General features: G+C 38.9%; 1 pseudogene; it reads left to right on the top strand.

Annotated features, from left to right (window-relative positions):
• Positions 1-1288: 1288 nt before the first annotated feature.
• LOC101156623 lies at positions 1289-20904 on the top strand (annotated as a pseudogene).
• Positions 20905-22471: the final 1567 nt, after the last annotated feature.

Raw genomic sequence — 22471 nt, 5'->3', positions numbered from 1 at the left:
GTATAAAAACATAATTCAATCAGGTGAAATGTGAGCATGTCATGGAGGCTTTGTTGACAATATTTGACATATGAAACATCTACATAGCAAGACCTAATGTTGTTTTCATTTTGTATATGTAATTGACTGCAACGAAAAACGGTAACGCTCAAACAAAAAAGTATGGGGAAATGACAAAAAATCAAGTCTTCTCAAAATCCTCTTACGACGTAAATGTAATTCTCTATGAATTAATGCAGCCTCCTCGTCTACTAGGTCCTCCAAAAAAGAACAAGCCATTCTTGTAACTTAGACCGTCTCTGTGTGACGGAAATGTGGGCAATGAAGGTTAAAGCGAAACATACCGCTTCGTCTTTAAAAAGGGGAGGGGACCGGCAGAAACTTTGAGTTTAGAGAATAAAACCTGCTCCCGACCAGGTTAGGTTCACAGCATAAGTAACCATGGACACTGACTCCGAGTAAAAGTTACCTCTCTTTCAGAAACGGGTTTGACTTACTCTGCTTTCTCTGGTTTAACAAACCTCCCATTCTGAAACAGAAAACCCAGGGTTTCCCTGATTTCAGGGTTAACGCACTCAGAGTTTACACTTAACCTCCTTTCTGAAACAGGCCCCAGGTCAGCTTAATGTTTATTGATAACGTTCCAAATGTTTGTAAGTTAATTTGTTTGATTTACAATAATTTATTGTTTTATGTATTGATGGGTGTTTTGCAGGATCTCTTCATCCCGATGAAGCCATCGGTGTCCCTGCAGCTTTCCACTTCAATCCTTCCTTCCTCCACCAAAGACAAGATCTTTATGTTTATTCAAGATTCTGTTTATTGTCATTCCACACATAGTATTTGCAGAGAAATACACAGGTGACACAAGATGTTGTTTCTCACTAGCATGACAGTGCAAAGAAGCAGCAACAATAAAAATGGCAATAAAATAACAGTCCAAAAATAAAAGAAATAGCAAAAAATAAGATAAATACAACATTACATGAGTGAAACAAAATAAAATAACGTGATACTTTCATCTGATTTTGAGTCGTCAAATAAAGCTTCACAAAAGGCTCCGCATATTTCTGCCTCAAGCTAGGCTCTGATAAACGGAAAACGTTGTTTTTTTCCTTGTTAATCTATGACTTTTTTTCCTCGTATATTTACGAAATTTTAATCCACGTAAATTTATGACTTAACATCTCATAACATTTATGACTTTCTTTAGTAAATTTACGACTTATAAGTCGTAATTTGAAAAAAGGAATAATTTTTTGTAAACTGGCCCTAAAACTCCGTCGTAATATATTTAAATAATGTTGATAAAAAATGAAATATTTATGTTTTGGCCTTTGCCCCTTAATTGTGGACTGGGAAACCCCGTTATTCGAGAAGCATTCCAGGAGGAGAAACGTTGCAGTCAGCCATTTTGGAGAAGCTGCAAGCACCTGCTGGCTGGAGGAACTTGTGAAAGGTAAGTTGAATTTACTCTAACAACTTAATTAAGGGAAGTGGGAGACGTCATATTTATGATAAATGTTGTTAATTTTCACGTTCAAGAGGGTTTTAGTTCACTTTTTTGTATTATCGTAGTCAAGGTTAAGGCTATGCGCACCACGTTTGCCAAATTTGCCCCTGCCGGCCGCAGCCCTCCCTCGACGACAGGTAGCACTCTAGCGCATATTTTTTGCAAGCGCAAAAAAAGTTTTTAAAAGCAAAATAAGTTTTTGAAAGCAAAAAAAAAATATATATATTGTATGGAAAGAACTGAAAAGCGAATATCAAAACAGAATAAAATATTATTGAAAAGCAAATATTTAATATTTTCACTTGCAACTTAAACTTAGAAAGTCTTGTGTGCGACTTAAAACGTTTTGTTTGTGACTTAAAACGTTTTGTGTGCAACGTGGAGGCAGAAATATCACTCCATGTATTACACCCTCTCTGTATAGAAAACGCGGGAAGAAAGCACGCGGGGGGGGGGGGGGGGGGGTGACCAACTTGCAGCTGCAGATGACGTGAACAGGTGTCTGACCATGAGAGGGAAAGCAGCAGAGGGTTGCAGTTGGTTTTTTTATTGCATACCTAAAAGTACATCCTTGTAAAATGGCACAGTGTGCAATAAAGTTGATTTAAAAAAAATTTTAAAAAAAAAAATGAGGAAACATAAAAAAAGCACCAGAGGGGAGGGGCTTAGAGTCATCCCACATGATTACAGACCCTAAAATACACATTGCTGCCTCGAAGTTAAAAGATGATCATTTTTTATTTATACGATTGGGTTTTATTGGGTTTACTTGGTTATTTAAAGAAATTAGAGGAAAAAATGTGTGAATGAATCTGTGCTAAAGTGAAGTTGTTTAAGTCTAGGAACCACAGGCTACAAATTTCTAAGGTCCAGAGATAGATTTTGGTGGTCACAAATGATAAGAGTTTCCAATTATAAACACAGAAAATAAAAAGTAGCCCAATAGAATTAAAATTGAACAAGTTATTCATATTTTACGTCTATCTGATTGCCTTGTTTTGCGGCTAGAAAACAATGGGAAAACTTGGTAATCACAGCTAGACACATCAAGGATTTTCGTTTTTTAATACCACATCTTCCCTATCTGTGCCTTAAACACCATCAATTTGTAACATGACATGGTAAAATTGATTTAGAAAGTTTTAATGGTTTTTAGAGAAATGTTCATTTAATGTTATACCATGGTCCAGGTGAATACTCGATTCTGATTAGTTACTGGGTATGCGTTAAGTAAGGGTTAATGGTCGACGAAGTATGCATTATCACTTTTTAAAGCACGGCGTGGAAGCCTGAACAGACCGACACGAAGCGGTTAATGCATAATTTGTCGGCCATTAACCCTTCCTTATTCTACAACGTATCAGAGCCTTTTGGAGAAAAAATTGAACGAAACAAACAAACTGTATGTCCAAAATGAATGCATATTTTAAAAGTAAATGATGTATTCCTTTCTAGAAATGTTGGCAAAATAAAAATTAGTCCTCAAAATATCTTGTTTTGTGGGATTGTGTTTTGTGACTGCTCCCACAGTGAAGATGATGGGGTTCTCTGCAGATGGAGATCCAGTCAGGAGAACAAGGAGGTGTCGGTCATTTCACCTTCCACAGGTGTGTATTTCAGGATTAAAACTAGGGCTGCACGATATGAGGAAAACACGCGATATGCGATATTGGTGATTAATATTGCGATAACGATAAAATTCGCTGTATCAGTGATGAAAGTCTTCCGGGAATTCCCGGAAATCCGGGTTTTTGAGCAAACCGAACGTACTTTCCGGGAAATAAAGACCTGATCTCTACGGACAAATCGCTTTCCGGATTAAAAAATGGTCTGAAATCAGCTAATTTTAGCTTTATTTTCTATATTTCTCCGCAGATCGCTTCCTCTATGGTCGTGGCCATCTCTCGTCTTCCCGGCCTAATTGACCAATGACGGGACGTTTTAGTTGCTTTCGGATGCGTCGACGGGTCTGATTGGCTCTGTCTGCACCACGTGGTCAGCGTGACTCGCTTCCCTAGAGACCAAAACTAGCGGACCCACGCTAAACTTTCACAAACACATCTGAAGAGTTTGCGATCAAATTTGTGTTAAAACAATGGCAGGCATCGTCATTATTGAGCGTGGTCACGACCTCAGTTGTGAGAAGACGATAAAAAACAAATTGAAGTGGTCTTGGCTGGAAAAAAAAGATTTTTAAGGTAGTGTAGGTCAAATACTTTTTTGTGTAAAATAATCTCAAAACCACATTTTGAAAAAATTCAATTTTATGTTTTGAGTTTCAGTTTTTATTTTGAATACATTTCTCTATCTAATTTATTTGTATTTCCTAATTACCATGATTTAGTTCAGTATAGTTGACATTAATTATAAGTATTTGATGGTTTGGACCCGCACTCCCTTAAAAAATAATGTTTACAATGTTTAGTTTAGTTTGTATGTTTGTTTTGATATTTCCCAGATTACTTAGTATTGGTGTTAAAGAATTGATGTATTATGTTATAGAATTATAGTTTAAAGCAGATCCCATATTTTGATGTAGTTATAGTTTGAGAAAACAGTGCAAGTGGATGTTGTACATCAGTCATTTCTAAAGCAGAAATAATGTATAAATAACTGAGGTATTTTCATAGAATATCATAGTTACTGGTGTTCTTTTTGCCATTTGGGGCTTTGATGTTACTATATTTTAGCAATTGTATGTTTTGCAGCTTTAAGGAAAAGCGTAGATTGTAGGATTGTGTTACTTTGAGCAATTTTCCAAATTCTTTTTTAGGACCAGCAAGTCCTTAATGGAGAGTCAAACTAGGGGTTTGAATGACAAATCATGATGCTCCAATTAGTCTTAGTTTCTTGATAAAGAAGTGAATAACTAGCTGCCAGAATGCACCAGAATGCATCTAAGACCACGTATTTTTCCAAAATTTCGCTCTGTGCCCGCCATATCGCTCAAAGAAAAGTTCAGGGATTTTTTCCTTGCCTGACTTTCATCACTGTGTATATAAACAAACAGCAAAACAACCAAAAACATCATTTCCATTTCACTGCAACAGTTTAAAAATTATACTCCAAATGACCCTCGTCGACGTAGGAGGCAAACATCAAACATAAAAGGGCTCATCTGATTGATCAACACGTAAACGGGTCCTTCCGATTGGTTAAATGCATAAAGGGATTTATTTCATTTGTTCAATATTTCAAGCTGCCATGAGATTGTTTTAGCACATTTAAAGGTAACCATTTATTGCGATTTTCGCCGTCTTTTGCGGTATGCATATTGCACAGCTTAATGTCGCGATAACGATAAATTTGCGGTATATTGTGCAGGCCTAGTTAAAACCCTTTAAAAAAATGGGATTTTTGAATGTAAACTGTGTTTTCCTGAAAGTAACTCCAGATCAGACATGAATATGAATTAGGTTTATTTCTGACAGGGCCCCTGGTGCAGCTGGTGGGTGGCAGCAGCAGGAAAGAAGGGCGAGTTGAGGTTTATTTCCATGGAGACTGGGAGGCACTCGGGTTGGAACGACATGAACGTGGCTGTGATGTGCAGACAACTGGGACACAGGTTTGTGCAAACATGGAGAGCTCAGGGAAAAACATTTCAAGGAATGACTCGTGTCTCCCACGCCTCCTCCTCAGTGGCAGAGCGACAGCAGCGGGAGGTTTTGGTCAGGGGAAAGGACCCCTCCACCTGGACCAGGTGAGGTGCACAGGGAAGGAGGAGTTCCTGGGGGAGGGCCCCTCTCTGGGGCAGAACATCCAGGGCTGCAGACGCAGGGATGAAGTGTGACGCTAAACCCCACAAGGTGGCAGTGAAGACCAAGCCTGAGGAGCTGAGCTGTGGGTTAAGGAAGATGGTGGAGGGCCAGAGGAGGAGCCATAAAGAGGAAAGCACAATTTGCAATCAAATACGCAAAAACTGGCATTTTGGTAATCAATTATGCATATTTTCTAATATTTAAAGTCTTTAACTTTCAAAGCCAAAGAAGAATGTCTAAATAGCTCTTCCCCCAGGACTACGTGGTCTTGGCAGGTGTCAGCGGGGCTTCAGTCTCAGAGGGAGGGCGAGGGGCCCCTCTGCAGCGGCATGCTGATCAGCCCCTGCTGGGCGCCGACATCTGCGTTTTGCCTCGGCGGGTAAATCCCACACTTCCTTCTATATCAGTTATGGGACAAGGCTGCTCATTCAGACTCAGCTCCTTATTTATTTATTTTTTTAACCTTAACCTCGTCCTGCAGGTTTGGCAGCGATCCCACCATCCATGTGGTGAGTCGGGGCGTTGGAGCAAACGCTGACACCCGAGCAGCTGGTGCTTGACAGGAAGTTCAAGGGGCAGAGCGGCGGTCACGACCTGATATTGCTGAAGCTGCCCAGCACCAAGGGTCACTGTCTGACCTTTGACCCAAACACTTACGCAGCCTGTCTCCCCAGTACTGATGTGGCAGAAGAAGGAAGAAGCAGGTAGGTTACCTGCTTTTGGGTTGTCATGGTTACCACTGGATGGGCAGGACCAGGTACAAATATGACAATTTAGTGGAAAATAAAATAACTGAAAATTAATAAAAAAAACCATCAAGATAATGTTCAAAATGATTGAAATGATCAGTTTTTGCATAAAAATATGTCATAGCATAATTTTGAAACAACGAAAAAATAACAATGCCTTATGAAATATGTATAAAATAAAAATTATTTAACAGAAAGCACCAATTTGTTTATATTTTCTTTAAACTGAAAATGAATAATAAACCACCAAGATAAAGTTCAAAACTATTTAAATGATCCGTTTCTTGCATAAAAATATGTCAAAGCATTTTTTGTAACATTAATAATAATATATTTTATTTAAAAGCGCCTTTCAGAACACGCAAGGACACTGTACAGATTGAAAGAAAACACAATAAAATCACAACATGTTGATAACAATAAACAAGTTAAAACCATTTATAAAATCAGATACAAGATGAAAAATTGTGATCAGGGAAAGCAGATTTAAACAGATGGGTTTATAGTCTGGATTTAAAAATTGGAATCAATGTCACATAGGCCTGGGGGGAGAGAGTTCCAGAGTTTGGGAGCAGAGTGGCTGAAGGCACGGCTCCCCACGGTGACCATACGGGCGGAGGGATGGAAAGCTGAAGGGAAGAAGAGCGGCAGGTCAGGGTGGAGGTGCAGCTGCTGGGGGAGAATTCTGCAGAGACAGAAGAAGTCCAGATCAGAGGAGTTTCTACCAAAGTATGAAGAGAGAAATCAATATTTTCAATCACTAGAGGAGACATCACATGATTCCTCATGGGAGGAGACAATGAGTTATATCGCTAGAGGAGACCTGGGAAGCCTGGCAGACGGTGGCAGAGGGCGACGCCATCTTGGTAAGGTCGACGGCGCCCACATGACAGTGATTTCTATAGCCTTTGGTGGCATCTAAGTAGCTTTCATATAATGTATATATATATTAGGAGTGTCACGATTTCGACTTTAAATCAAAATCGATCGAAATTAAGTCACAGTCTCGAACTTCAAATTAAAAAATGGAATCCGCGCCCTTGTTGTTTTCTTATTATCTGTTCTATCAGAGAGTTTGTAACAGCCTGAAACAGTGAACTGCCATCCCTGCAGCGTCTCCTGTCACACGCGGCTGGCCTGTGTGAGAGAATGAAAGGGGAGGGGTGGTGGGATCCAGCTGAGAGTTGGAACATGCATGCGGAGAGTTGCCCAGATCAGGATTATCGCGTGCCTTTAGATTACTTGGCTCATGCTAATAATACCATTCTTTATTAACTATTGTAGACGTTTTGATGATGTGTCTTTATTTTCCATCAATGTATTCTTTGTCTGCCTGTAGTTTATTTGTGTCAGTATTGGACATAAAGACAGCAGGTAATTCAGGATAGCAGTTGCTCTTTATGAGATCATAAATAAACAATCCATCATCTAGAGAGAAAAAATCAGCACAATGTTTTTTTTAATATATTTTTGACAGGGAATATCAACTTTTATTTCATTGTTACATTGTTTCCAAGTTACACATTTTACATCAAATATATTTTCAGTCAGTAAATCAGAATGTGTGTTTTTGATCATTTTGCATCTTCCCCTCTTTTTTATATGAACAGAAAAAACAAAAACAAACAAAACAAAAAAACAGAGCAGCTGTCAATCACACTCTTATTCAAAGAAGATGAATCAATAAAATAAACCCACAGTATCTGTTATCTTGTAATAGAGAAGTATTTTTTTTTGGTTAGAATTAAAGGTCTGGTCTAAGAGGTCCAATATATTTGACCCATTTTGCCCACCATCTCAGACCTTTATCTGTTTGCATTTTTATTGCAAAAGTCAGTCTTTCCATAACATAAATGTCATGTATTGTTTCATGCCAATCATCTACTGTTGGAACATCAGGCTGTAACCACTTTCTTGTCAAGGCCTTCTTCCCTCTCACCAGCAATATTCTCATTAAATATTGGTCTGCTGCAGACTGCATGTGTTCTGTTACTGTTCCCATGTATAGAGCTAATGCATTAAAGGGGAAAGGTTTCTTGAAATGTTGTCTCCAAACATTTATGGATTTCTTGCCAAAAGGATGTGAGTACAGGACAATCCCAGAATATATGGTAGTGGTTGGCTTCAGATGAGCCACATAACCTCCAACAGCTTGTACCAACACCTTGATGTCTCTTTTGTGTGGGGGTGATGAAGAATCTGTTGATGCTTTTCCATCCAAATTCCCTACAACTATGTGAATGAGTGGTTCTCCATTGGGATTGACAGATATTTTCCCATTCTTCCTCAGTGATATGCAATCTTCCTTCACGTTCCCATTTACACTTAACATATTGAGTGTTTGTGTGTCTGGAATCCTGTAGGCCCTTGTACAGTTTGGATATTATTCTTCGTTCGCTCCCAGAAGTATAGGCTGTTATAAACACTTTCAGTATGTCATTGTCTAATTTTCCTGATCCCTCAGCCAAGATCCCATTCAGTCTATGGCGTATCTGTAAGTACCTAAAAAAAATCCCTGTTCTCCAAACTGTATTCTTTCTTACACATTTCAAAACTCTTTACTGCCCCCTTTTTTATTAGGTTGCAGTATGCTGTGACTCCTGTTGTTCTCCATATTTTGAATCTTGAGTCTGTCCTGTTAGGTATAAAATCTGTGTCGTATGCTCCCCGTCGTTTTTAACTATTTTCCGCCATATTTTCAATGATATTTTTAGCCATGGGTTTTCGTCAGTTATTTGTCAGTTTACTATGTGCTATCTTGGTTTGGATGGGAGGTTCTGTGTGTTCCCCCTCTTCTATTTCCTTCCACCTTGCCCTAAATTTCGGATCGCAGAGACCTACAAGTGGTCTTATTTGAGCCGCATAATAATAATCCTTGAGGGTTGGTAGTGCCATACCCCCTTTGTCCTTAGACAGTTGCATTGCTTTGTAACGTATTCTGGGTCTCTTACCCTTCCAAATATAACGTGAAATCATCTTGTCCCATTCAATGAATTGCTGATCTTTTATTTCAATCTGTAGCATCTGGAAAAGATACATTAAGCGAGGCAGGATAACCATTTTAATTGTGTCTATCCTTGAAGATAAGTTAAGGAATGGTAGATGAGTCCATCTGGAAATGTCTGATTTTATTTTTAAGTTTAGAGGGGCATAATTTGCATTAAATAATTTAGTAATATCCTGGGTGAGGTTAATTCCTAGGTACTTCATTGTATTTGTAGTACATATCAGGTCATATTTATTCAGAAGCTGTTTTGGTGGATTAAAATTGAGAGTTAAAATCTGTTTTTTTTGGACATTTAATCTGTAGCCTGATAATTGTCCAAATTCTTTTAGGGATGACATTAATATTGATAAAGACTTCAGGGGTTGTGTTAAATAGATTAATACGTCATCTGCAAATAATGATAATTTGTGCTCTTGTCCTCTTATTTTCAGTGATGAAAGTCTTCCGGGAATTCCCGGAAATCCGGGTTTTTGAGCAAACCGAACGTACTTTCCGGGAAATAAAGACCTGATCTCTACGGACAAATCGCTTTCCGGATTAAAAAATGGTCTGAAATCAGCTAATTTTAGCTTTATTTTCTATATTTCTCCGCAGATCGCTTCCTCTATGGTCGTGGCCATCTCTCGTCTTCCCGGCCTAATTGACCAATGACGGGACGTTTTAGTTGCTTTCGGATGCGTCGACGGGTCTGATTGGCTCTGTCTGCACCACGTGGTCAGCGTGACTCGCTTCCCTAGAGACCAAAACTAGCGGACCCACGCTAAACTTTCACAAACACATCTGAAGAGTTTGCGATCAAATTTGTGTTAAAATAATGGCAGGCATCGTCATTATTGAGCGTGGTCACGACCTCAGTTGTGAGAAGACGATAAAAAACAAATTGAAGTGGTCTTGGCTGGAAAAAAAAGATTTTTAAGGTAGTGTAGGTCAAATACTTTTTTGTGTAAAATAATCTCAAAGCCACATTTTGAAAAAATTCAATTTTATGTTTTGAGTTTCAGTTTTTATTTTGAATACATTTCTCTATCTAATTTATTTGTATTTCCTAATTACCATGATTTAGTTCAGTATAGTTGACATTAATTATAAGTATTTGATGGTTTGGACCCGCACTCCCTTAAAAAATAATGTTTACAATGTTTAGTTTAGTTTGTATGTTTGTTTTGATATTTCCCAGATTACTTAGTATTGGTGTTAAAGAATTGATGTATTATGTTATAGAATTATAGTTTAAAGCAGATCCCATATTTTGATGTAGTTATAGTTTGAGAAAACAGTGCAAGTGGATGTTGTACATCAGTCATTTCTAAAGCAGAAATAATGTATAAATAACTGAGGTATTTTCATAGAATATAGTTACTGGTGTTCTTTTTGCCATTTGGGGCTTTGATGTTACTATATTTTAGCAATTGTATGTTTTGCAGCTTTAAGGAAAAGCGTAGATTGTAGGATTGTGTTACTTTGAGCAATTTTCCAAATTCTTTTTTAGGACCAGCAAGTCCTTAATGGAGAGTCAAACTAGGGGTTTGAATGACAAATCATGATGCTCCAATTAGTCTTAGTTTCTTGATAAAGAAGTGAATAACTAGCTGCCAGAATGCACCAGAATGCATCTAAGACCACGTATTTTTCCAAAATTTCGCTCTGTGCCCGCCATATCGCTCAAAGAAAAGTTCAGGGATTTTTTCCTTGCCTGACTTTCATCACTGTATTTTCACTCCTGTTATCTCTTTGGCTTGTCAAATTAATTGACTGAGGGGTTCAATAAATAAAGCAAATAAAAGTGGTGAGCATGGGCAGGCCTGTCTGCAGGAAGACTCCAGTGTGAAGGGTTTCGTTAGACTACCATTAATTTTAATTCTTGCTGGGGTTAAATCCTGTCTGGTCAAGGTGAATAAGTGAAGGTAAGATCTTCTCAATTCTTCTGGCCAATATTGACATGAATATTTGATAGTCTCCGTTTAACACTGATATTGGCCTGTATTGTTTGCAATCTAATTTATCTTTTCCTTCTTTTGGTATCACTGAAATTATAGTGTCCCTCCATGAGGAGGGGATTGTTCCCTTTTGTAGTACCCAGTTACATATTTTGCAAAGTTTAGGAGTTAGTTGAGCCCTAAAACATTTGTACCACTCTGCTGGGAAGCCATCTAGACCTGGAGTCTTCTGTGGTTTAAGCCTGGATATTGCAGCCTTCACCTCGTTTTCCGTTATTTCTGCCACCAAGGTTTTATTTTGTTCCTGTGTGACCTTAGGTAAATCTAGGGATTCAAGAAAAGTTCCTATTTCATTTATGTTATCCAGTTTTTGCTGTGCGCATAAATTTTTGTAGTATTCTTCAAAACAATTTTGGATATTATCTGGTTTATATTGTATTTCCTCTGTTCGGGAGTGTCTTATTTTAGTGATCGTGTTATCTTTTTGTTGTTTTCTCAATTTGTATGCTAATAGTTTCATTGCTTTACTTCCTGCTTTGTAATATCCCTGTTTTAGAAAAGCCAATTTCTTTTTAACTTCTTCTGAGTATATCTCATCTATCTCATTTTGTAGTTTTTTTTATCTTTGTTCCGTTGTCGTGTTTCGCTCCACCTTTATGTTGTTTTTGCAAATCTTTAAGTTGACATGTTAATTGATTAAGCTTCTCTTGTTTACGCTTCTTTAACGATGAGGAGAGCGAAATTATTTTTCCTCTTAGAACCGCTTTACAGTAAACCCTTGTTTTTCGCGAGGGTTACGTTCCAAAAAGAACCCGTGATAGGCAAAATCCGTGAAGAAGAAACCTTTGTTTTTTCTTACAATTAATATACAATTAAATACATTATTATACATTGAACAGAAAGAACAAAGCGTTTTACAGGCTTAAGCATTTGTTTCACAAATAAAAGTACTTTAGAAACGTTTTTTAACAAATAGATTCTGTACTGTACTGTCAAATAAAAATAATTTTAATCATCGATGTGAACAGAAGGCTTCAAATCACGGAGATTAGCCCCGCCCACCGCGACCCGAGTAATTGGATTAAACAGGAGAAAATGTAAAATGATTATGAAAAAATACAAAGTACAGTGGGACAAATAGTGACTCAGGTGTATTTCACTGCTCTACAGACTGAGTCGCTGCATCCTGACTTCGCTCTGCAGTGTTTTCTCCTTTTGAAGCCCGCGGCGCAGGTGTGTTTGTTCGGGAGAAGAACATAGTGATTGACAGTTGTTGTCGCTCTTTTTTCTATGGATTTTAGAGAAACTCGAAATTGCAAGAGAATTTGCACGTACGTGTTGTAAATTTGGCGAGCTGTTTTACGTACGTGTACATATTAAACTGCAACATTATTGACGCGCAGGTAGAGAAGAAGCGGAGTGACTTTTTAGCCAATCAGAATGCAGAACACAATGCACCATGCAAATCCGTGAAGTAGCGAAACCGTGAAAAGTAAACTGCGTTATAGCAAGGGATCACTGTATACGCATCCCACACTGTAGTTGGGGAAACTTCCCCATTATCATTATCTTCAAAATACATTTCTGTCTTTACCCAATTCTTCTTTTATTTTTGCATTATTTAGTACACTTAGGTTCAAGTTCCACGTTGTAGATATGGGCTTGTCATTGATATTTATTTCCATTTTTACTGGTGCGTGGTCAGATATATCTATTGTTCCCATGTCGCATGACTGGATTCAATATCAATCTTTTCCGAACATAAAGAAATAGTCTATTCTGGAGTAAGTTGATTGTGGTGCTGAGTAATAAGTGTAGTCCCGGCTAGTTGAGTTCAGTTCCCTCCAAACATCTATTATACCAATTTCTTTGATGACTGAGTTTATTTTGTTAACTAAAGGTTTTTTGTGGCATAAACTAGAACCAGATGAGTCCATCTTTGTTAATCTTATGTTCATATCTCCTCCACTTATAAGTATCCCGCGAGATTCTGTGGACATAATATTGAATACTTTTTTATAAAATTGCCAATCACTTCCTGGGGGGGCATATATACCAAGTAATGTTACCAAAGACCCTTCAATCCTTCCTATGATCATTACATATCGACCCTTTTTATCTTTGGTCTCTGAAATGTGTTCATATTGGACCTGATTTGATATTAGAATAGCTGATCCTCTTCTGTGTCCTGACTTATAGGATGTGTAAAAAATGTGTTTAAAGCCCCCTCTCCTCAGTTTTTCATGTTCAGCCTCTGTTAGGTGGGTTTCCTGTAGGAAACTTGTTCCCTTTTTAGCTTTGAAAATATTTTACTTCTCTTAATAGGATTCAGCATACTATTTACATTATAGGAAATTATTCTTATAGTTTTATCCACCATCATTTTTGTGATGTGTCTGGATTTTAGTGGATGAGCGAAAGACGGCTTTCAGGCTGCTCTGAACTGCAGCCAACAAACGATAAACAAGATAACTATTAACAAAAATGCTCTTATTCAAGTAACACCAATTTTCCTCAGATTTTCCATAGGTGGGGTTCCTCTGAGAACCCTGTTGTTGTAAAGCAGCCATCCCGAGGGAAAAATCTCTCTTTTAAGACAGGGCCCTCTGACAAAGTTATTTGTCTTTGATGGTGTGTATACAGCTCAAAGTTCAGCCCTCCGACTAATCGTTACCTTCATTACGGCTTTTTATAATAATGAAAATAAACATTCAAATAAAAATCATTACTCAGAAGTAAACCAAAGAGTTTCTGTCTCACTTTTAGTAAATAGAATTCAAGAAAGGAGGCATTTGCCCAGAGAGAAAAATTAAATAAATAAATATGTGCACTAATCTGGGCTGCTGTTGTCGCTGTTTTTTAGTCTTTATTCATGTCTTCCTGCGGCGGGACCCGTCTGAACTTTTCAAGCTTGTCCTTGTATGATGATCCTCCTTGTCGCCGTCTCTGTCCTCGTCCTCCGCTGACAGTCCGGATCAGCCTCCTGATCTGCTCCAACAGCGTCTCTGCTGGTGTCAGCACGGTCACGGGTAATCCTTTTTCTACCATCTCTCTCGTCGCTTCTTCAGCTGAGTTGTATACACGAGTTCCGTCCGGGAAGAAAACTCGAAGTTTGCCAGGGAAGGGGGTCTGAAATTGGATCCCTTTTTCTATCAGAACCTTCTTTGCTTCTGCATATTCTTTTGTTAAGCACGCTCGGTGCATAGTCGTCAAAATTTACTTGTCCGCCCTTCCAGATGAATCCTTTCTTCTGGCACACCGTTCGTAGAATCTCTTCTTTTATTCTGTAACTTTGGAACGTTACTACAATGGATCTCGGCTGCCCCCCTTCTCGCGGTGCTGGACCCAGGTCTTGGTGTGCTCGTTCGATTTGGAGGTTTCTGTCTTCCGCTAATGACAGATTTTGTTTATTCAGCTCTTCACAAATTGTATCATTGATGGGGATTTATTTTCGGAGCCCTCTGCCACAGAGTAGATCCTGATGTTGTTTCGTCTGGCCCTTCCTTCCTGGTCAGATTGAGTTTCTAGCTGTGACTGAAGTTTCACCAGCTCCTCCATGACTTCTTCCATTGATTGCAGCCTCTCCTCAGCGTTCACAATCCGCTCTTCCGCCTCGTCGAGCCTTATCTTTGCCTTGCTAATCTCTTCCTTAATTTCTCTCAATTGTTGTTTGTTGTCTTGGCGGAAACTTTTTATATCTGTCAGTATTGTTGTTGGGTTGATTTCTTCATCTGGCTCGTCTTCTTTAGCATTAGCCGGTGATGCGCTGCTAACACCAGTACGTGGGCACTCCGGGCTGTTGATTCCATGGAAATCAGCAGTTTGTGTGGTTTTCTTTGGCTTAAGTCAGTGTTTTTCAACCAGTGTGCCACTAGTGTGCCGTGAGAAATTGCCCTCAGTAACTGATCTAAAAACATTTTCCATCTCAAGGATTTCAGCTCTTTGTTCATCCAAATAGGCCCTGATGAAACACTGAGTAGTAACGAATATAAAAAGATCGTAAAATACTTTTTTCTTTGTGTTTATTTGATTCTATTAAAGACATTTTGACAAGAATGACTGTACCGCTTTCTGAAAAATCCCGCCCCTTTAACTGTCTCCACCAATCATTCTTGGATTCTTAATCACATGTCATCAGTCTGACCAACCAGAAGTGGTTAAAGTCTTCACTTCCTTGTTCTGAATTCTGCTGATAAAGTCGTTCAGTTCTAACAAAAATACCAGCTAAAGCTCGTCTTTAGTGGTGTAGCTTTCCACAGAATCCGGTGTCAGACCGTGGAGCAAGTGAACAAAACAATGAAGATCAGAGACGCTAGTCTGTCTGCGTTCGGCGGATTAATGAACTACATCTCCCATGATGCATTGGGTTAAAAGTGACAGCGTGAACGTATCGACGCACAACGAGTCTCTCCTCTTAACGTCTTGAAAGCTCAACGAACACAAATCAAACGGTTTTTAAATCTTTTAACTTAACTTTTATACATCTTTTAGAGAAAAAAAACAGCTGCAGCTTGCAGCTTTTTCTGCCACAATTATCACAAAAATGCATGTGAGATTGCGGAGGGACTGTATATCAATACAGACTATGAGCTTTTCCTTTTTCCTTTTTTTTTTTTTGGATGCTGGTGTGCCGCGGGATTTCTTTCAAGGTTAAAGTGTGCCGTGGCTCAAAAAAGGTTGAAAAACACTGGCTTAAGTTTAGCCTGCTTGTCTTGCGTCCACATCTTGCCCTTTTCCATCTCTTAGAATCCCTTTGGATATCGCTTGTCGGAGGAGAGAAGACTCAAAGCTGCCATCTTTGCGGCTGCGCACTGGAAGCCTTCAGCACAATGTTTTTATCTGTTTCTTCAGACGAAAAACGTTAAATATATTGGTGCTGCTGTACTCATGTTTCAGATAAATTTGATATTATTTATTGATTGAATCGGCTTCAAATGGTTCAGTTGGTCAAAATGTTTCTAGTTTAAATAAGGACTGACAGATTTTTTAATTTTAAGCTTTTCTTCTGTTTTAGACTGGAACAGCTTTTCTGTGTGGCAAAATAAATGTAATATTTGTTGAAAGTATTTTTTTCTTTTTTTATTGTTGAAAGATACAATTTTAGTTATACTTACACAATTTTTATAGATTCTAACCTAATACATTGTCTCCGCGGCGAGTGTTTGTGCGTGTGTGGTGGTGGGGGTAAGGTAAGGGGGGCGAGAAACCTTTTCTTTTTCTAGGGGGGGGCCTTGCAAAAAATAATTGAGAAGCACTGCGTTAAACCAACAACTACACAAACCACTCTTCCGTCTTCATTTGGAATTAAACTTCCAAGCAACACAACTCGTGCAAATGCAATTATGCGTGTAGGAGTATTCATAGCCGCAGACATGCGACCTTATTCGGTGGTGGAAAACTTAATTAGCGTGCTAGAGCCACGCAACGAAATCCCAAGTATAATGCATCTCACACCTACGGTGATTCCCTCCATGTGCAATAATGTAAAAGAGAAAGTTATTGAAGTTCATCTTTTTTTTTCATTTTCTTAACCGTTTTTCCCTTTCGGGGTCACGGGGCTGCCGTAGCCTATCCCGGCCACTTGTGGGCGGAGGTAGCGGACAACTTGGACAGGTCGCCAGTCTGTCGCAGGGTAGAATGTCCACAAACACACACCTATTCACACTCACACCTAAGGACACCTAGTTGCTAATTAACCTATGAAGCATGTTTTTGGATGGTGGGAAGAATCCGGAGACCCCGGAGAGAACCCACGCATGCACGGGGAGAACATGCAAACTCCTCACAGAAAGGTCCCCCGTTGATGTCGTTTTTCAGGTCCCCCAGCCGGGACTTCTTGCTGTGAGGCAAGAGCGCTAACCACTGCGCCACCGTGCAGTTATTGAAGTTCTCCTTCCATATTCCTCTTTAAGAAGAACTTAAAACTGCAAAATTGTTACAGTTGTCTTGTGTTCTATTATAAATAATGTTACTGTTTTTGACAACTCAAAGAAAAGCTCTAAACAACATATCCATTTTTAGGAAGAAGATGAAAGAATGAAAAAATATAGTCATCATTCTAAGGGGATACAAAGTAGTTATGAGTGTGGTATATGTTCATCTGTTCGGAAATAGTTTAAGACACTTAATTGTTCAGAGACTATGGACATGTCTGTTTTATTGTTTTTGTTTGTTTTGTTGTAAACTTGAATGTCATCTTTTGTCAAGAAGAGTTACAAAGGAGAAACTGGATGGCAGTTTATTTTAAGCTTTCAATTGACTAAAGATATAAGTTATTGTTACATTATGTTGTTAATAAGTTTTAAATTTGACCATGTAGTGTGGTACATTACAGAGGTCAGATATTACATTGCATAAAAGTCTAGTTTGAAAAATGACAATCTGTGCTTTAAAATTAATAAATGTAAAAATCGAGAATCGAATCGAACCGCGACCTTAGAATCGAAAATGCAATCGAATCGAGGATTTGGAGAATCGTGACACCCCTAATATATATATATATATATATATATATATATATATATATATATATATATATATATATATATATATATATATATATATATATATATATATAATCAAATCAAACTTTATTTATAAAATAGCGCTTCTCATGCATTTTGTGCAGCTCGAAGCGCTTTAACAATAAAAACAGTAAACACACAACGTTACAGTAAAAACCCCAACCCACCCTTCACCCTTCCCACTCCCCTCCATTAAAGCACATGACCCATGGCTCCCACGTACAATGAATTATGACTATGTAACTGTAAAAAATAAATAAATAAACAAACAAGTATGGCTTGGCTCTGCTGTGAGGAAACAGTATCTGGGAATCCTTTCATACCAGGAGCCAGCCTGGCCACCGGAACATCGCCACAGCGCCCACCCAGACCGGGACAACACCGGGTTCCCCCTCACAGCCATGAAGCTGTAAAATTAGACCCCAGCCGCCCCAGCAAGGGCAACAACTGCAGCAAGAACCACCGACCAAGCCGGCAATCCCTGGAGGAAAAGATCCCCTCAAGAAACACTGGGGCTAAAATCACAAGATGCTAAAATTAACAACATAAGATGTAAAAGAAAAAAAATATATAAAATTGAGAATAAAATTAAAATAAATACATAAAATAGCCTATACTAAAACTAATAGAATAAATTAGCAGTTAAAGTGTGGGTGACATGGCCTATTTTAATAAGCCAAAATATAGTAAATAGTCTCTATTTCATGTTGCGATTGTTTTTAATATTTTTCGAAAAAGAATAAATAGCGAAAAACGCGATATAAACAACGAGGACGGCCGCCGGCTTCACGCATTCCGCCGACTTCGCGCCGCCATGTTTGTGACGTAACGAAAGGCAGACAACATGGCTAGCACCGATAGCGAAGCACAGAGTGATGCTACCGTCTATTAGCGATTTATCATCAGATGAACAGAAAGATGAAGAGGAAAGTTGCGGAGATTATCATGATGATGAGTCACTTTTGCAACCGTATCGATTCGAACCCTTTTGCGAAAGTGAGGAGGATATAGCAGAAAGTAGTAGGTCTAGTGATGCCGATGACGATAGCCAGCATGAAGAGCATGAACAGCTTATAATTAATTGTGTGAAATGTGTACAGGCAACATTTAATTAAAATGAAGGATTATTCAGTATAAAGATCTGTTACTCTAGGGCCTAGGCCTATGTATAATATAGCATAGGGAAATTTTTATATCAATATATATACCGTATATATATTAAATGTTAAACTCACTCTCTTTTGTAATAAATAAATTTTGTAATAAACGTTAAACTCACTCTCTTTTGTGCCAGCTTTTCGGTCACAGATTTTCTCTTTTTGTACTGGCTGCTGCCAGTGCTGGTACTGGGCGTTTCTGTTTCGGACGTTCCCACTAGCGATCTCTTGAAAATGGTGGGGATTGCGTTCGGTTTCAATACTTTTTTATATCTGACATGCATTCCCATATCTTTCATGAGCTGTGGTGTTTCTTCAAAACAGTCTGCCTCAAAATGTTTGCTGCATAAAGTTGACGAAGCAGTTGGCACCCAATTCGCCCTGGTTCGCTGCACTTGTTTTGTCCATTGTTTCAGCAGCGTTTCTTGTTTTGGGAATTTATACACAGATACACTTTCACTAGATGTATTGCTACATCCAGCTGCCACACAACGACTTGGCATGTTGATGATTAACAGATTTAAACACGAGAGAAACGAAGACTACCTGTTTTGTTTACATGCTGTCCGAAGTGGAACTGCGTAAGTCAATGCCTTTCGTGACGTCACAGTTCATATCGAGGTCACTTCCAGCCTGCGCTCTTAGCGGAAAATTCAAATCTCTGATTCCTTCGAAAGATGTCTATTATTCATATGCTTTGGATTTTTTTCGACGCTAACTATTGGTATCAATAGAATCAGCGTTTAAAAGGCTTTTTTATTTGACAAAGTTGTTCAAAGCATGGCATCCACACTTTAAAATCAACTAAAAGCTAAATTAAAAAGGTGGGTCTTGAGCCTCTTCTTAAAAACCTCTACAGTCTCTGCGGCCCTGAGGCTCTCCGGCAGGCCGTTCCACAGGCGAGGACCGTAATGGCAGAACGAAGCCTCACCATAAGTTTTGGTCCTCACCTTGGGAACAACTAAGAGGCCAGCACCGGAGGACCTCAAGGTCCGCGAGGGCTCATACTTTAAAAGAATATCATTTAAATAAGAAGGCCCAAGACCATAAAAACATTTATAAACCATTAAAAGAATTATACATATATATATAATTAATTATATATATATATATATATATATATATATATATATATATATATATATAGAGCGTTAGAAATAAGGAAGACAAAAACGGTTGTCCGGGCAAGTAAACTTGGTTGTCCTCCCCAATATTTAGTTGTCCTTCGATACCAATATTCAACAGCAACGAAACCTACTCAGATGTCAGTACTTCTATACATCTAATATCAACTGCCTCATGATCGAAATTTAAAAGGCTCTTTAAATATTAAAAACTTGAAAATATCTTTATAACTAGTATTTTTACACAGATTTAAATATATTGGGTTTTTTTTCTTTGGTTTTGATAATTTTTGCTTAAAGAATATAAAATACAAAGACTGTTGTAAAAATGTATAATATCATATCAATCCCATGAAAAAAGTTTTTTTTCAGCTCATGTCAGTCTGTTCTGTTATGAGTGAAAGTTATAGTGTTTTATGAATGTGTTTTAAATCTTCTGTTAATGGATGTTTTTAGAGACCTCTAGCGGTCGCGCCAGGTACTGTTGTTCAACACAATAAAGATTTGAATCATCTTTATTAAAAAGTGAACATGTAGAAACGAATGAAGCCCCTGCAGCATTAAAAGAAAAAAATAATACTTACTTGTCAAATGTTATGCCTGCCTCCTTCGTGGACTAATTTCTTTGATTTTGGCAGTGGAAACCCACACAATGGACTGGCATTTTGCAAAAAATGTGTTCACATGCATGCACTGCAGCAGTCACTTGACCTCACCAAGATGGCGGTGCCCTCCTCCCATGAGGAATCAAGTGATGTCTCCTATAGTGATAGAACTCATTGAGAAAAATCACACAAAAACAGAAATTCAGACACTTTCTTTCCTCGATTCTCAGGAGGATGTTACACTCAAAAAGTTGATTTCAAATGATAAAGGCTCCACAAGGAGCTCATCTGTGTCTATGAAAACACTAGTATACTTCTGTTAACACATCATCAGAGACTTAACATAGAGATCAATAATTTAACATGAATGTTTACATGACGCATTTTTATTCTGATCTTCATTCCGATTACTTTTGTCCAGGTAAACGCAGCTGAGGCATCAACATCCCATCACTACAGCCAGCCTTCAGCTCAGTGAACAGAGGTTCAGGCACTTACCTCCAGAAACATAATATGGACACCACTGCTGGTGTTGTGGCATCCACGATATCTGGGATTATATTCCTACTTCTAAAAAGGAGGAAGGAGCTCCCTTGACTGGTGGGGGGGATGATAATCTATGAGAGCAAAGGACACAAATCCATTTTCCTATTGTTCATAATGGATAGCTATTATTAAACTTATTTATTATAGTTAATATTATCTTATTATAATCTGAATGTCAGAATCCAGCTTCTGCTCAGATAAACATCACTCACCAGATTTATCAGCGGTCCCCCCGAGAATTCTTCCTAAAAGAAAACAGGGAGAAGCTGCAGTCAGTAAGTTCTGAACGATCCTCACAGACACACTGACCAAACCACAGTGGGAGCTCACAGTAGTGAAGGCGCTGTGGACGATGATATCGTAGTCCCCATACAGCCTTCTGTGGCTTACAATGCCCAGTGTAACAGTGTATTTGAATGCTGGAGGATTGCCAACAGCGATGAACGTCTGGCCTGGCCGCACAGCTGTGGAGCTGCAGAGTCGCAGGATGGGCAGGGGAATCTGTGGGAGGGCGATGAAGACAATGCAGATTTGAGCAGATCCTTGACACCACCTACTACATCAGAGAAGATCTCTGCTTGACATCTACAGCTCCCACTCCCTCATTAAAGGCCAGAACATCAGCAGAGACAAACATGTCATGACGAATTGACATTTTTTCAGTAACCTCTGGATCACACGTACAAACACCACTGCTGGCATTATGCCATCCACAATGTCTGTAACATCCCTGTTCCAGCATATCAAGGGTTGACGGGGGGGGGGGATGACAATCTATGAGAGCAGTGGAAACAAATCCATTTTCCTGTTGCTGTTCAGGCATTTACCTCCGGAAACCAAATATGGACACCACTGCTGGTGTTGTGGCATCCACGATATCTAGGATTATATTCCCACTTCTAAAAAGGAGGAAGGAGCTCCCTTGACTGGGGGGGGGGGGGGGGGGGGTGAGTTAATCTATGAGAGCAATGGACACAAATCCATTTTCCTGTTGTTCAAAATGGATATCTATTACTACACTTATTTGTTATAGTTAATATTATCTTATTATAATCTGAATGTCAGAATCCAGCTTCTGTTCAGATGAGAATCACTCACCATAGTAACAAGTGCCCCCCCAAGAATCCTCCCTAAAAGAAAAGAGGCAGAAGCTTCAGTCAGTAAGTTCTGAACGATCTTCACGGACACCACAGTGGGGGCTCACAGTGATCACGGCGCTGTGCTGTATCATGTTTCCTCTTAGGGACCGTCTTCCACTCACTATCCCCATAGTGACGGTCCCATTCATGGAGGGAGAGTTGCCGAAAGCTAGGACCGATTGGCCTGACCGCACAGCTGTGGAGGTGCAGAGTCGCAGGATGGGCAGCTTCATCTGTGGGAGATGATGAAGACAAAGACGGTGCAGATTTGAGCAGTTTTTTTTACACCACCTACTACATCAGAGACAGTGATGAAAGTCTTCCGGGAATTCCCGGAAATCCGGGTTTTTGAGCAAACCGAACGTACTTTCCGGGAAATAAAGACCTGATCTCTACGGACAAATCGCTTTCC

Source organism: Oryzias latipes, chromosome 19, assembly GCF_002234675.1.
Source record: "Oryzias latipes chromosome 19, ASM223467v1".
Classification (NCBI taxonomy): Eukaryota; Metazoa; Chordata; class Actinopteri; order Beloniformes; family Adrianichthyidae; genus Oryzias; species Oryzias latipes.
Note: the sequence above shows the minus strand (reverse complement) of the source record. Positions and strands in the feature narration are given on the sequence as shown.